This window comes from Hylobates moloch, unplaced genomic scaffold (genome assembly GCF_009828535.3).
Source record: "Hylobates moloch isolate HMO894 unplaced genomic scaffold, HMol_V3 SCAFFOLD_10, whole genome shotgun sequence".
NCBI lineage: Eukaryota > Metazoa > Chordata > Mammalia > Primates > Hylobatidae > Hylobates > Hylobates moloch.
The window spans coordinates 95360603-95375836 of NW_026652285.1; the positions used below are offsets into that span (position 1 = coordinate 95360603).

Sequence of the window (15234 nt, forward strand, 5' to 3'; positions counted from 1 at the left end):
CCTGGGCAACACGGTGAGACCCCATCTCTACCAAAAAAAAAAACAACAAATTAGGTGGGCATAGTGGCACATGTCTGTAGTCCCAGCTGCTCAGGAGGCTGAGGTGGAAGGATCACTTGAGCCCAGTAGGGTGAGACTGCAGTGAGCCATGAACACGCCACTGCCCTCCAGCCTGAGCAACACAGCAAGACCCTGGTCTCAAAATAATTGAATAGATTGAAGGCAGAAAAGGAAGAACAATGCTATGAAACAAGCTTCAGATGTAGTGGAAAAATCATGGATCACCAATATGAAAAGTACAGCACTCCACACTCATTTAGCATGGAGGGTAACTACCCTACCATGAAGAACCTCTGGGAACTTCAGAGTATGATAGCATAGTGCATTAACTCATGAAAAAAAAAAACTCTATCTCTATTCACTGTATATTCACTGAATGTTCTATTGGTGCTATAAAACAAACTTAAAAATCATCTGACCAACTCTACCCTCATTTTAAAAATGAAACAGAATCAGTGAAAAAGGGACAAGACATGGTCTGAAACCTAAATTACAGACCAATGCTTTTCCCCCACTATTTATCAATCTGATTGAGAAAAAAGCCAAATTTATAATATATCTGGTTTACTCTAAACTGAAATGGAGAAATTACCGTCGCTTTTAAGAGTTTTTCTTTTTTTAAAAAAAAAAAAAAAGGTCAACTTAGTGGATAAAATTCTGGTCTTAAAATTTTTTTAAAAACTAACTTTGCTAGTTAATAGCTATATGACCTTAGAAGTTATGTGACTCAAAGAGTCACTTAATTTCCTTGGGTCTCTGTTTCCTTTCTTAATAAAATGAGAAATAATTCCACTACTAGTTAGTAGATAACATGTATGTAGCTCAGACTTTGTACTTACTGTTCTAACACTTTGTACTCACTGTTCTAAGACTTTTCATATATTAACTCAAGCCTCCCAACAATCTCAATTACTGTCTCCAATTAACACATAAGGAAACTAAAGCACAAACAGATAACACAACCTAAATAAGACCATAAAGTAAACAGTAGAGCCAAGATTCATATCTAGACAATCTTCTTTAATATTGTTTTGGCTCTAAAGGACGTACATTTCCTATAGAGGACAAACTTCAGCTATTTAAAAAAAAAAAAAAGTCTATGTGACCATAGAGCACACAGGCTTTGGAGTCAAGTACCAGCTTTGTCACTTCCCTTATCTGAGCCAGAGTTTTCTCCCCCGTGAAATGGGCTGACTAGCATCTACTCCAAACTAAATGGACAGGTTATATAAAAATACCTAATAATATCTTACAAATAGTATACACTCAATAAATGGTTTCAGGGAAAAAATACACCTCAAATTTCCTAATGTCAAACAGAAACATTTTGTTTCTACATCAGATATATGTAAATTTCTCTCAAAAACTGAGCCTAGAAAAATATTAACTAGGCACTCCTTAGAACGGCTTACACAGAAGGTGGCATTATATATAAAGGAATGTGTGTCACTTTTTAATTGAGCACTTTTTTCAATTAACGGACATTATTTTCTAGAGCAGCTTTAGGTTTATAGAAAAGTTGAGTGGAAAGTGGAAAGAACTTCCATATACCTCTTCTCCCCACCAACCACCACCCACCACCACCCACCACACATAGTTTCTCCTATTCTTGACATATTACCTTAGTGTGGTACATTTGTTACCACTGATAAACCAATGTTGATACACTATTATTAACTAAAGTTCACAGTTTACATTAGGGTTCACTCTTTGCATTGTACATTCTATGGATTTTTACAAATGACATGCATTCACCATTACAGTATCATACAAAATAGTTTTAGTTTAACACCCCTGAAAATCCCCTATGCTCCACCTATTTGACTTTCCCACCTTCCCCACCCCCAAGCCCTTGGCAACCACTAATTTTTTTCACAGTCTATAATTTTGCCTTTTCAAGAATGTCATATAGTTGGAATAATATATCATATGTAGCCTTTTGAGACTAGCTTCTTTTACTTAGCAATATGCATTTCAGGTTTCTCCATCTTTTCATGGACTGATAGCTCATTTCTTTTTATTGCTGAATAATATTCTGTTGTATGGATATAACAAAATTTATCCATTCAACTACTAAAGGACATCTTGATTGATTCCAAATTTTGGCAATTATGAATAAATTTCCAAAAACGTATTTTCAAAGTTTTTGGGTAAATCTGAAAACTAGGCCAGGTGCGGTGGCTCACGTCTGTTAATCCCAGCAGTCTGGGAGGCCGAGGCAGGCGGATCACAAGGTCAGAAGATCAAGACCATCCTGGCTAACATGGTGAAACCTCATCTCCACTAAAAAATACAAAAAATTAGCCAGGCATGGTGGTGGGCACCTGTAGTCCCAGCTACTCAGGAGGCTGAGGCAGGAGAATGGCCTGAACCCAGGAGGCGAAGCTTGCAGTGAGCTGAGATTGCCCAACTGCACTCCAGCCTGGGCGACAGAGTGAGACTCCATCTCAAAAATAAAAATAAAAATCTCAAAACTAACAAACAACTATGCCATCTATATTCAAACTATGAAACTTCAATATTTAGGGATTTTTTTTCCTGAAATACAATGAATATAGAAATACTTTCTTTAAAAATCCCAAGTAATGTTTTGCAAACTGTTATGGAATCCAGTAAATTTACTCTCAAAACAGTAACTGACTAGGAAACCTTCAATTTTGTTAATACTAATATAAGCCACCTCTCTAAAACAAGCTATGTAAAAATAAACAGGCTTTATTTCATTATGAAAGAACCACCACACATCTACAATATTAAATATGGGCAAGAAAAAATTAGAAAAAGACACCTCACTGGCTCTCCAAGAAGATCATTTTAAGATAAACTATGTGAGATTCAATAGCAAAGACTTGGAACCAACCCAAAGGTCCAACAATGATAGACTGGATTAAGAAAATGTGGCACATATACACCATGGAATACTATGCAGCCATAAAAAATGATGAGTTCATGTCCTTTGTAGGGACATGGATGAAGCTGGAAACCATCATTCTCAGCAAACTATTGCAAGGACAAAAAACCAAACACCGCATGTTCTCACTCATAGGTGAGAACTGAACAATGAGAACACATGGACACAGGAAGGGGAACATCACACACCAGGGCCTGTTATGGGGTCGGGGGACGGGCGAGGGATAGCATTAGGAGATATACCTAATGTTAAATGACGAGTTAATGGGTGCAGCACACCAACATGGCACATATATACATATGTAACTAACCTGCACATCGTGCACATGTACCCTAAAACTTAAAGTATAATAATAATAAAAAGAAAATGTGGCACATATACACCATGGAATACTATGCAGCCATAAAAAAGGATAAGTTCATGTCCTTTGTAGGAACATGGATGAAGCCGGAAACCATCATTCTCAGCAAACTATCACAAGGACAGAAAACCAAACACCGCATGTTCTCACTCATAGGTGGGAACTGAACAATGAGAACTCTTGGACACAGGGCGGGGAACATCACACACCCAAGGCCTGTCGTGGGGTGGGGGGCTGGGGGAGGGATAGCATTAGGAGAAATACCTAATGTAAATGATGAGTTGATGGGTGCAGCAAACCAACATGACACACGTATACCTATGTATCAAACCTGCACGTTGTGCACATGTACCCTAGAACTTAAAGTATAATAAAAATAAAAATTAAAAAAAGAAAAAAGATAAATTATGTGAGATTTACAAGTATATATTTATTAATTGCCTATTAATTTGTATGTATATGCTTGGTAGTATGGAGAATACAAAGATGAATCAACTCAGAACACACTAAGGGGCCAGGTGTGGTGGCTCACACCTGTAATTCCAGCACTTTGGGAGGCAGAGGTGGGTGGATCACTTGAGGTCAGGAGTTCAAGGCCAGCCGGGCCAACATGGTGAAATCTTGTCTCTACTAAAAATACAAACATCAGCCAAACGTGGTGGCACATGCCTGTAATCTCAGCCGCTCGGGAGACTGAGGCAGGAGAATCACTTGAACCCAGGAGGCAGAAGTTGCAGTGAGCCAATATCGTGCCACTGCACTCCACCCTGGGCAACAGAGTGAGACTCCATCTCAAAAAGAAAAAAAAAAAAAGAACACACTAAGGAAAGTAGGAGCAAATACATATAAATCCAATACTCTCCCCAAATCCCTTCAAATAAATTCAACTTTCTCTACATGGTGGCATTATTTCTATGCAATAGTAATGTGAAAAGAACACTGAATTTCAATATTTTCTTCTGGAAGCTTCCTTTTTATGTAACAAAAAAAAAAAGGCACATGCAAGAAGGTTAAACCTATCAATTACTTATCAATAGCTAATATAAAATCCTCACCTAGTTCCAAATTCCGGCTATTCCTCCTTACCCAAAAATACCTATAATGATGGAAAAGCTCTATTCTACCATATCACTTGAAGGCTTGCAATAATGGGCAGAGGCCAAAAGGTCTTTTCTCAACTAACGGTATGTACAAAGAAGATGCAATGGCTATAATCCGAACCTAAAATATACTGAATGAGCCAGCTAAGTCGAACCAGAATGAGATTCCTGAATATTTACGGTCAGTGAGCAAAATGGAAAAGCTCTTATTGAATAACCAATCAAAAGAGTGGATAACAGAAAAACACATCCCTTCACTAAAATAAACAGTTATTAGCCCTTCCCAATCACTGGCACCTTATGTGACAAAACAACATTCAGCCAGACAGATGACTCACTTGGTGAAAGAACCAAAAATTCAATGCATTTCAACAAGTATTTACTGAACACCTGTAATAACCCAGGCACTGTCCTAGGCACTTTGGCCACCAACAGTGAACAAAACAGACAAAAATCCTTGCCTTTGTGGTTTAAGTTCAGAAGAGGCAAATAATCAAAAGACAGTAAATATAAAAATAAGAAAATTAAGCAGTACGTTAGAAGGTGTGAAATGCTTGGAAAAGAGAGGAAGCAAGTTGAGGAGGCAACAGAGTAAGCACACACAGATAATACATGGAGAGGGAGTGCCATTTTAACAGAGAGTCAAGCGTTCACTGCAAAGGTGGCACCTAAGCAAAGACTTGATGGGGTGAACAGCCATGCAGATGTCTATGAATTGAGCACTGCTGGCAGGGGAGTTAAAGCAGTGGTCCTAAGGAAGGGTGTGCCTGCGTTAAGTGGAATAATAATAATGAGTCCAAAGTGGCCGCAGTGGGGTGGGGGAGAGAGGAGGGCAGAGAGGACAGAAAGGTGGGGGTGAGGGGACCAGACCATATATGGCAGAGGCTGGCAAACTTTTTCTTTGAAGTGCCAGATAGTAAATACATCAGGCTTTTCATGCCATAAGGTCTCTACTACTCAACTCTGCTTTTGTGGTGCAAATGTAGCCATACATAATAGGCGAACAAATGGGTGTGGCTCTATTCCAATAAAACTTAATTACGGACACTGAAATTTGAATTACATGTAATTTTCACATCAAAAAATATCAACTTTTGATATTTTTTAACCACTTAAAAGTATAAAAACCATTCTTAGCTCACTGGTCATACAAAAACAGGCAATGGGCCAAATTTGGTCATGGGTCAGTTTGTCAAGTCCTAATTTAGGGCCCTTCTGGTCATTCTGAAGACTGTAATTTTTACTCTGAGATGGGGAGCCCTTAGAGGATTTTCAGTACAGAATGACAACATTTAAGTCATATCTTTAAAAGATCACTATGGTTACTATGTTGAAAACACTGTATAAGAGTGGAAGGAAGGAAGCCACTAAAGGAGGTTTAGTGATCATATTCTGGATATATTTTGAAGGTAAAAGCCACAGAATTTCGAATAGATTGGATGTGGGGTGTGAAGGAACTGGAGGCATCAGGATTGACTTCAAGGTTATTCGCCTGAGCAACTGAGTTAAGGAAGGTGCCAGGGAGAGGAGGTTTTGGGAATAAGATCAGAAATTCAGCTTTGGACATGCTGACATTGAATTTGAGGTATTTATTAGACATGTAAGAAGGCAGCTGGATATGGACCTAGTGTTCAGCAGAGAGGTCTGGATTAGGATATAAATTTGGGAGTTTTCAGTAGTTTAGTATGTGAAGCCACAAAATGGCCAAGGGAGTGGGTGTACCAATGAATACAAAAAAAGCAAAAGGAGAAGCACAACTATACTCAGAGAAGGAGTAACCTAAGAGATGGCAGGAAAATGAGACTGTGCTGTTTGGAAAGTCAACAAAGGAAAAATTACAAAGGACGCAAGATGTCTAAATTAAACACAAAGGGCTGGGTGCAGTGACACAGGCCTATAGTCCCAGCTACGCGGGAGGCTGAGGTGGGAGGATCATTTGAGCTCAGGGGAGGGTCATTTGAGCTCAGAAGTTCATGCCCAGCCTAGCCAACATACAGAGACCCCCGTCTCAATTTTTAAAAAGGGAAAGGGGGTAGTGCATAGGAACAGTAATCTTGTTTTAATCCTTGTTTTACTATTACAGATATCTAATAATTCAAGGATACTTACATATTTGGAAGTATTGTATACTACTGTGTAAAGTTGTTTTACTATGTTTTACCATTTACGGGGAATTATCCTCTCCTACACTATACTATTCTCACTTCAGCCCATCATTGAGGAAAATTTTACCTTGAGAACATCAGACTCCTCTTCAAAACCTTCGATAACCACTAATTACCTAAGCAACTGGCACTAAACTCAAATATTCAGTGGCATCCAAGGTCCTATCGTAATTCTGGTCTTTTCTCTCACCACCATAGCTCCAGTCAACACGGGAATAACGACTCCATGCCAGAACACCTTGCAATGTGCTACCGCTAAGCTTGAAGTTAAACGATTCCCTTATCTGGACTGCAGCCACTATGCCATCATGATTTGTCATTGTTCTATTCATCAAATGCCCATCTCAGATCTACCCCTCCATGAAGCCTTACCTAATACTTCAGTTTATATAATTTCTTCCTCCTTTGAGCCATCCAGCACTGTTTCAGCTTCCTTTATATTTCTATTACTCAGTTTTAATGATATGATTTACTATTATCTCCACAGCACCTAGTACATCACCCTGTACTCAGCAGAGGCTCAACAGAATTTGAATTCAACTCTAAATTTATCCTTCCTTAGAGTGCCATAACCACAGAATCTAAGGAGGTTCCATCCAAAAGGTCACCATCTCTTCCCCATTATGTCCATGGCAGTCATCACCACAGTGACTAACAGGGAATTTCTGACTCGTCCTCCATAAGCACAAATTCCATTACTTATTTGACTTATCCATCTTGGATTAATCCCCCAAACCCTATCCCATTCCTTCAGGACTTTAGTATTGTACTTAGCTCAGTGACACACTCAACTTTACTTCTGGCATAAACATTAGAATTTTAATAATCGCAGAGATGACCCTTCTAAAATTCAGGCTTCTCCAGTCCTTGTATTCCTTTCCTCCAATGTTCTCATCTTCTTTCCTATTTTAGACAAACATGCCCCACTGGGACCTATAATCGCTAATGCTACCGCCTTTCACAGTCTCTCATCCTTTTCATGCCCTCATTTCTGTCCTTATCCAACCGAAATTATGTGATCCATCATTTATCATTCACACCAGCAATTGCTTCTCTTTTCTTCTCCCAGCAAAACTCTAACCCTGTTAAATCCAACCCTCTTGGCCACACCACATCATTAACCATGTACCATTAAATATAACTAAGAAAAAAAAAGTATCACATAATCATGCTAATTAGTCTTTTTCATGACCCTTAGCCTCAAAAGGCCCAATAATCAATAGTTCTAAAGGGATTTGAAAATGTGAAGTCAAGTTTTTTTAGTTGTAAGAATGACTAGGTAGGTAATCCTGGCATTTGGGACCCTGGAATGTGAAATATCCTGCAATGTCCAAGATCTATCCCACCTAAAAATGCAAGTAGGAGCCTCAATGAAAAAGTTAAATGTTCATTCACTTCCTCACTCTCCTAATGATTTTCTCACACTTCTCTTGTCTCTTCAAACATCTATACTCTTACCTCCTCACATTCAACAGGTCACCCTGCTTCCTACGTCATGCAAATTGCCAACCTTGCTGCATCATTAACCATATATTCTTCCTTCCTGTTATTATAAATGAACTGTCCCCATTCCTATCTAATGCAAATTCCTGAACTCAAACTCTACTGGATCGCACCTCCTTTTGCCTACTTGGGATGTTACTCAGTAATCATCCCCTCCTGTATCATCAGTTTTACCCATTCTACTGGATCATTTCTATCAGCATTCCCACACGTTGTAATAGCACCCATCAATAAAAATAAAAAGGGAAAAAACATTAAAAACCATCCCTGACCTCTCGCTTTGCTACAGCTACTAGCCCAATTCTCTGCTCTCATTTTAGAGCATAACTGAGTTTACACTTTGGGTTTTTATTTCCTCTCCTTCCATTCTCTCTTAAATCCACCCCAATCAGCCTCTCATCCCAATGCTCCATCAAAACAGCTCTTGTCAAGGTCCCCTATTAAGGATTTTCATGGTATTTAATGCTGTGAACAATTCTCAGTCCTCCTCTTAGTTGACTTCTCAGCAACAGGTGACGCAGCTGACTGTTCCTTACACTTTACTTCCCTTGGCTTCCATCCAAGACACCACTCTCTTAGTTCTCCTCCTACTTTATAAATTACTCCCTTGTATCCTTTTCTTCTTTATCTCCACAACCTCTAAATGCTGAAGTGCCTCAAGACTCAGCCCTCAGACTTCATCTCTTCTCTATCTTACCTTCAACATTCCCTTGGCAATGGCACCTAGGTTTGAGACTTTAAATACCATCTATATACTGAGGACCTCCCAAATTCATATGAACCTGAGTTCCAAATTCACATTCAAATAAATAATGAACACATCCACTTGGATGTTTAATAAGCATCTTAAACCTAATGTGTCAAAAACAAAACAAAACAAAAAAAACCATACAACTTTGCTCCTCCTGGTCTTCCCTCCCTCAAGAGAAGGCAACTACTTCATCCCTTCAATTGTTCATGCCAAAAACTTGAAAGTCATCCCTGACTCCTTTCTTCCTCCCACATCTCACATCTGATCCATCATTAAATCCTGTTACCTATACCTTATAACACTATCTAAAATCTGACTACTGGGAAGTCCTAGCTAGAATAATCAGACAAGAGAAAGAAATAAGGAGCATTCAAATTGGAAAGGAAGAAGCCAAATTATCCTTATTTGCAGATAATATGATCTCATATTTGCAAAAAGATGAAAACTGCACCAAAAAACTATTAGAACTGATAAACAAATTCAGTAAAGTTGCAGGATACAAAATCAACATAAAAAATCAGTAGCATTTCTATATGCCAACAGCAAACACTCTGAAAGAAATCAAGAAAATAATCCCATTTATAGTGGCTTTGAATAAAACTAAATACCTAGGACTAAACTTAACCAAAGAAGTGAAAGATCTCTACAATGAAAACTATAAAGTGCTGATGGAAGAAATTGAAGAGGACACAAAAAAATTGAAAAGATATTCTATAGTCATGGATTGAAAGCATCAATATTGTTAAAATATCCATACCACCCAAAGCAATCTACAGGTTCAATGCAATCTCTATTAAAATACTAATGACAGTCTTCACAGAAATAGAAAAAAATAAAATCCTAAAATTTACACAGTACCACAAAAGACCCAGACTAGCCAAAGCTATCATGAGTAAAAAGAAGAAAACTGGAGGAATCACATTATCTGACTTCAAATTATATGACATAGCTGTTCTAACAAAAACAGCATGGTGCTGGCATAAAAACAGACACAAAGACCAATGGAACATAATAGAGAACTCAGAAGTAAATCCATACATCTACAGTGGATTCATTTGTGACAAAGGTCCAAAGAACATACACTATGCAAAGGACAGGGTCTTCAATGAATGGTGCTGGGAAAACTGGATATCCATATGCAAAAGAATGAAATTAGACCCCTATCTTTCATCATATACAAAAATCAAATCAAAGTGGATTAAAGAATTAATGTAAGGCCTGAAACTACTAAAAGAAAACATTGAGAAACTATCTAGGACATTGGACTGGGCAATGCTGTATTGAGTAATGCCCCACAGCGAAGGCAACCAAGGCAAAAATGGACAAATGGGATCACATCAAGTTGAAAAGCTTCTGCAAAGCAAAGGAAACAATCAACAAAGTAAAGGGACAACCCAAAGAATGGAAGAAAATAGTTCCATTAGATGCAACTATCCATCTGACAACAGATTAATAACCAAAATATATAGGGAGCTCAAACAACTCAATAGGAAAAAAAGATCTAATAACCCAATTAAAAAATGGACAAAAAATTTGAATAGGTACTTCTCAAAAGAAGGCATACTAATGGCAAACAGGTGTATGAAATGGTACTCAACATCGCTGATCATCAGAGAAGTGCAAATCAAAACTATAATGAGATATAATCTTATCCCAGTTAAAATGGCTTTTATCCAAAAAGCAGGCAATAACAAATGCTGGCAACGATATATAGAAAAGGAAACCCTTGTATACTGTTGGTAGGAATGTAAATTAGTTCAACCAGTTTGGAGAACAGTTTGAAGGTTCCTCAAAAAACTAAACATGGAACTACTATATGATTCAGCAATCTCACGGCTAGGTATATACCCAAAAGAAAAGAAATCAGTACATTGAAAAGGTAACTGCACTCCCATGCTTATCGCCGCACTATTAACAATAGCCAAGATTTGGAAGCAACCTGAATGTCCAAGAAGAGACGAATGAATAAAGTAAATGTGGTACATATACATAATGGAGTACTATTCTGCCATAAAAAAGAATGAGATCTTGTTACTTGCAACAACATGGATGGAACTGGAAGTCATTAGGTTAAAATGAAGTAAGCCAGACACAGAAAAACAAACTTCGAATGTTCTTACTCATCTGTGGAAGCTAAAAATTAAACAATTAAACTCAAAAAAATAGAGCAGAATGATGGTTATCAGAGGCCGAGAGGGTGGGGAAGAAGTGGAGATGGTTAATGGGTACAAAAAACATAGTTAAATAGAATGAAAACAATCTAGTATTTGATAACACAACAGGGTGATTACAGTCAGTAATTTTTTTTATTTCAATTCCTTTTGGGGTACAAGTGGGTTTTGTTACATGGCTGAAATATAAAATGGCAAATTCTGAAATTTTAGTGCACTCATCACCCAAGCAGTGTACACTGTACCTAATGTGTAGTTTTTTTTAAATCCCAGCCTCCCCTCCCGCCGTCCCTCTTCTGAGTCTCTAAAATTTATTATATCACTCCGTATGCCTTTGGGTACTCATAACTTAGCTTTCACTTATTCATAGCTTGGCTTTCCATTCCTGTGATACTTCACTCAGAATAATGGCCTCTAGCTCCATACAAGTTGCTGTGAAACATATTTCTTTTTTTTTTTTTTTTTGACACGGAGTCTCACTCTGTCACCTAGGCTGCAGTGCAGTGGCACAATCTCAGCTCACTGCAACCTCCACCTCCCGGCTTCAAGCGATTCTCCTGCCTCAACTTCCCGAGTAGCTGGGATTACAGGTACCCGCCACCATGTCCCGCTAATTTTTGTATTTTTAGTAGAGACAGGGTTTCACCCTGTTGGCCAGGGTTGTCTCAAACTCCTGACCTCAAGTTATCTGTTTGCCTAGACCTCTCAAAGTGCTGGGATTACAGGCGTGAGCCACCAAGCCTGGCTCTTTGTCTTTTTAATAATGACCATTCTTTCAGGAGTAGGGTGGTATCTCACTGTGGTTTTAATCTGCATTTCCCTGATGATTAGTGATGTTGAGCATTTTTTTCATATGTATCCTGGCCATTTATGTATTTTCTTTTCATAAATGTCTATTCATGTCTTTTGCCTACTTTTTATTTTTTATTTTTTTAAGACAGAGTCTCACTCCATCACCCAGGCTGAAGTGCAATGGCACGATCTCAGCTCACTGCAATCTCCACCTCCTGGGTTCAAGCAAATCTCCCACCTCAGCCTCCCAAGTAGCTAACGGGCACCCGCCATCATGCCAGGCTAATTTTTTTGTATTTTTGTAGAGACATATTTTCACTATATTGGCCAGGCTGGTCTTGAACTCCTGACATCAGGTGATACACCCGCCTCAGCCTTCCAAAGTTCTGCAATTACAGGTGTGAGCCACGGCGCCCGGTCTTTTGCCTGCTTTTTAATGGGATTTTTTTTTTTTTTTTCTTGATTTGAGTTCCTTATAGATTCTGGATACTAGTCCTTGGTTGGATGCATAGTTTGAAAATATTTTCTCCTATTGTGTGGGTTGTCTGTTTACTCTGTTATTTCTTTTGCAGAAGCTTTTTAGTTTAATCAGGTCCCATTTATTTATTTTCGTTTTTGTTGCATGTGCTTTTGGGGTCTTAGCCATAAATGCTTTGCCTAGGCCAATGTCTAGAAGAATTTTTCCAACATTATCTTCCAGAATTTTTATGGTCTCAGGTCTCACATTTAAGTCCTTGTTCCATCTTGATTTTTGTATATAGTGAGAGATGGACAGTTTCACTCATCTACTACATGTAGTTTGCCAATTTTCCAAGGACCATTTATTAAATAGTGTCCATTCCCCAATTTATGTTTATGTACACTTCATCAAAGATCAGTTGGCTGTACATAGTTGGCTTATTTCTGGGCTCTCTATTCTGTTTCATGTGTCTACATCCCTACTTTTATTTTTGAGATGGAGTCTTGCTCTGTCGCCAGGCTGGAGTGCAGTGGCACGATCTGGGCTCACTGCAACCTCTGCCTCCTGGGTTCAAGTGATTCTCTTGCCTCAGCCTCCTGAGTAGCTGAGACTACAGGCACGTGCCACCACATCCAGCTCTAATTTTTAGTAGAGATAGGGTTTCATCATGCTGGCCAGGATGGTCTCGATCTTTTGACCTGTGATCTGCCCACCTCGGCCTCCCAAAGTGCTGGGATTACAGGCGTGAGCCACCGCGCCCAGCCTATGTGCCTACTTTTATACCAGCACCATATACTGTTTTGGTAACTGTATCCTTGTAGTACAGTTTAAAGTCCAGTAATGTGATGCCTCCAGATTTGTTATTTTTGCTTAGAATGGCTTTGACTATGCAGGCTCTTTTTTGGTTCCATACGAATTTTAGGATTGTTTTTTCTAATTCTGTGAAAAATGATGTTGGTATTTTGATGGGAAGTGCATTGAATCTGTAGATTGCTTTGGGCAGTATAGTCATTTTCACAATATTGATTCTTCCAATCCATGGGCATGGGATGTGTTTCCATTTGTTTGTATCATCTACAGTTTCTTTCAGTAGTGCTTTGTAGTTCTCCTTGTAGAGATCTTTCACCTCCTTGGTTAGGTATATTCCTAGGTATTTTATTTTATTTGCAGATGTTATAAAAGGGACTGAGTTCTTGATTTGATTCTAAGCTTGATCATTGTTGGTGTATAGCAGTGCTATCGATTTGTGTACACTGATTTTGCAACCTGAGACTTTACTGAATTTGTTTATCAAATCTAAGAGTCTTTACGACTTTCTAGCCATACAATCATATCATCTGCAAACAGCAATAATTTGACTCTCTCCTTTCCAATTTGGATACCCTTTATTTCTTTCTCTTGCCTAATTTATCTGGCTAGTACTTCCAGAACTATGTTTAATAGGAGTGGTGAAAGTGGGCATCCTTGCCTTGTTCCTGCTCTCGGGAGAATGCTTTCAACTTTTCCCCATTCCGTATGATGTTGGCTGTGCGTTTGTCATAGATGGCTTTTATTATTTTAAGGTAGGTCCCTTCTACGCCTACTCTCAACAGTTTGTTGACAGTTTTTATCATGAAGTGTGCTGGATTTTGTCAAATGCTTTTTCTACATCTATTGAGATGATCATATGGCTTTTGTTTTTAATTGTTTATGTGCTGTATCACGTTTACTGACTTGCAAATTTTAAACTACTCCTACTAGACAAGTTTCTTGAAGACAGCAGATATTTCGATTCTGTACCCATTCTGCCATGAAACCCACTTGATCATGATGAATTATCTTTTTGATGTATTGTTGAATTCAGTTAGCTAATATTTTGTTGAGGATTTTTGCATCTATGTTCATCACAAAAATTGCTCTGCAGTTTTCTTCTTTTGTTGTGTCCTTTCCTAGTTTTCTAATTAGGGTGATACTGGTTTCATAGAATGATCTAGGGAGGATTCCTTCTCTCAATCTTTTGGAATAGTTTCAGTAGGATTGGTACCAAGTCTCTGAATGTCTGGTAGAATTCAGCTGTGAATTCATCTGATCCTGGGCTTTTTCTGTTGACAATTTTTTTTCTTTTTTTTTGAGACGGAGTCTCACTCTGTCGCCCAGGCTAGAGTGCAGTGGCGCGAACTTGGCTCACTGCAAGCTCTGCCTCCTGGGTTCACGCTATTCTCCTGTCTCGGCCTCCCAAGTAGCTGGGACTACAGGCGCCCGCCACACACCCCGCTAATTTTCTTTCTTTTTTTTTTTTTTTGTATTTTTAATAGAGACCGGGTTTCACCGTGTTAGCCAGGATGGTCTCGATCTCCTGACCTCATGAGCCGCCCGCCTCAGCCTCCCAAAGTGCTGGGATTACAGGCATGAGCCACCACGCCCAGCCGGCAATTTTTTAATTACTGATTTAATCTCACTGCTTGTTATTGGTCTGTTCAAGGTTTTATTTCTTCCTGATTTAATCTAGGAAGGTTGTATGTTTCCAGAAATTTGTTCATTTCCTTTGGCTTTTCTAGTTTGTGCACATAAAGGTGTTAATAGTAGTCTGGAATGATCTTTTGTATTTCTGTGGTGTCAAGTGCAATGTCACCAGTTTCATTTCTAATTGAGCTTATTTGGGCCTTCTCTCTTCTTGATTAATCTAGCTCATGGTTTACCAATTTTGTTTATTTTTTCCAAGCGACAGCACATTTCACTGATCTTTTGTATTTGTGTGTGTGTGTTTGAATTTCATTTAGTTCTGCTCTGATCTTTACTTCTTCTTCTAGCTTTTAGTTTGTTCTTGTTTCTCCAGTTCCTTGAGGTGTGACATTAGGTTGTCAATTTGTGCTCTGAAATTTTGATGTAGGCATTTAGTGCTATAAGCTTTCCCTCAGCACTCCTTTTGCTGTATCCCAAAGGTTTTGATAACTTGTCTCATTATTATCATTCAATTCAAA

At 38.6% G+C, this 15234-nt stretch overlaps 1 protein-coding gene across 9 annotated transcripts in view; it reads right to left on the reverse strand.

Annotated features, from left to right (window-relative positions):
• The window catches only part of STRBP (spermatid perinuclear RNA binding protein), a 148393-nt gene that overhangs the window by 65129 nt on the left and 68030 nt on the right, over positions 1–15234 (reverse strand). The window contains exon 1 of one of the 9 annotated variants that reach the window (XM_058445192.1): positions 6665–6682. The exons of the other annotated variants lie outside the window; for them this stretch is intronic. The gene's annotated coding sequence lies outside the window, so the exon portion shown is untranslated. Of the gene's footprint in view, positions 1–6664; positions 6683–15234 lie in introns of those variants that run through there. 9 annotated transcript variants of the gene reach the window in all.